Source organism: Triticum urartu, chromosome 5A, assembly GCF_056163025.1.
Source record: "Triticum urartu cultivar PI428250 chromosome 5A, HENAU_Tu73, whole genome shotgun sequence".
In the NCBI taxonomy this organism is placed as follows: domain Eukaryota; kingdom Viridiplantae; phylum Streptophyta; class Magnoliopsida; order Poales; family Poaceae; genus Triticum; species Triticum urartu.
In genome coordinates, this window is record NC_141877.1 from 10,820,215 (window position 1) to 10,822,043 (window position 1,829).

The following is a 1,829-nucleotide window of genomic DNA, read 5'->3' on the forward strand; positions in this document are numbered from 1 at the left end:
TGGGGAGGGGAGGGGCTGCGCCTTGGATGTTGTAAGCAGCCCTCCCCTCACCCCTCTATTTATAGGGGAAGGGGGAAGGGGGCCGGCCCCCTCTAGATGAGATCTAGAGGGGGGGCGGCCAAGGGGAGGGGGGCTTGCCCCCCAAGCAAGGGGGCGCCCCCCTTTAGGGTTTCCCCCCCAACCCTAGGCGCATGGGCCCTAGGGGGGTGTGGCGCCCCAGCCCACTTGGGCTGGTTCCCTTCTCCATACAGCCCATAAGGCCCCCCGGAAGAGGTGGACCCTCCCGGTTGACCCCCGGAACCCCTCCGGTGGCCCCGGTACAATACCGATATGCCCCTGAACCTTTCCGCGACCGTATGACAACTTCCCATATATAAATCTTTACCTCCGGACCATTCTGGAACTCCTCGTGACGTCCGGGATCTTATCCGGGACTCCAAACAACATTCGGTAATCACATACAAGTCTTCCTAACAACCCTAGCGTCACCGAACCTTAAGTGTGTAGACCCTACGGGTTCGGGAGACATGCAGACATGACCGAGATGACTCTCCGGTCAATAACCAACAGCGGGATCTGGATACCCATGTTGGCTCCCACATGCTCCACGATGATCTCATCGGATGAACCACGATGTTGAGGATTCAATCAATCCGTATACAATTCCCTTTGTCAATCGGTACGTTACTTGCCCGAGACTCGATCGTCGGTATCCCAATACCTTGTTCAGTCTCGTTACCGGCAAGTCACTTTACTCGTACCGTAATGCATGATCCCGTGATCAACCACTTGATCACATTTAGCTCATTATGATGATGCATTACCGAGTGAGCCCAGAGATACCTCTCCGTCATACGGAGTGACAAATCCCAGTCTCGATTCGTGCCAACCCAACAGACACTTTCGGAGATACCTGTAATGTACCTTTATAGTCACCCAGTTACGTTGTGACGTTTGGCACACCCAAGGCACTCCTACGGTATCCGGGAGTTGCACAATCTCATGGTCTAAGAAAATGATACTTGACATTCAGAAAAGCCACAACAAACGAACTATACGATCTTTGAGCTATGCTTAGGATTGGGTCTTGTCCATCACATCATTCTCCTAATGATGTGATCCCGTTATCAATGACATCCAATGTCCATAGTCAGGAAACCATGACTATCTTTTGATCAACGAGCTAGTTAACTAGAGGCTCACTAGGGACGTGTTGTGGTCTATGTATTCACACATGTATTACGATTTCCGGATAACACAATTATAGCATGAACAATAGACAATTATCATGAACAAAGAAATATAATAATAACCATTTTATTATTGCCTCTAGGTCATATTTCCAACAAAGAGTTTGGGACAAAAAAAATACCCATGGATTTATAAATGAGAAAAAATTATACCCATCGGATAAGCCGGGGTATGAGTATGGGAATGCAATACCCATATCTGCGCTCCCGTGTAGCCGCATACACATATACTAATTTCTTTTAAGAGTAGGCTTCATGTGTCATTCACTAAAGGAACCTAGCCATTGTACCCTAGGCTAACGCAACCGCTAACCTTGACCCAAAATCCTCTCCCCTTACGCATATGCATAATCTTGTGTTTAATGTGTTGATCTTGTTTTGCGAACTCACGGTTTTATTGATCTTATTATATAGTCTCCTTCGGTTGATTATTTCGAAGTAGAGACTGCAGAAGTACCTTCAATAAAAGAAAATTAGAGAAAATTGCGTTTGTCTTGCAATTGAAAAAAAAAAGAATAGATGTGAATGTTTCTCTAAAAGTTCACGTACATGCTACTCACCCATGTATATAACTGGACA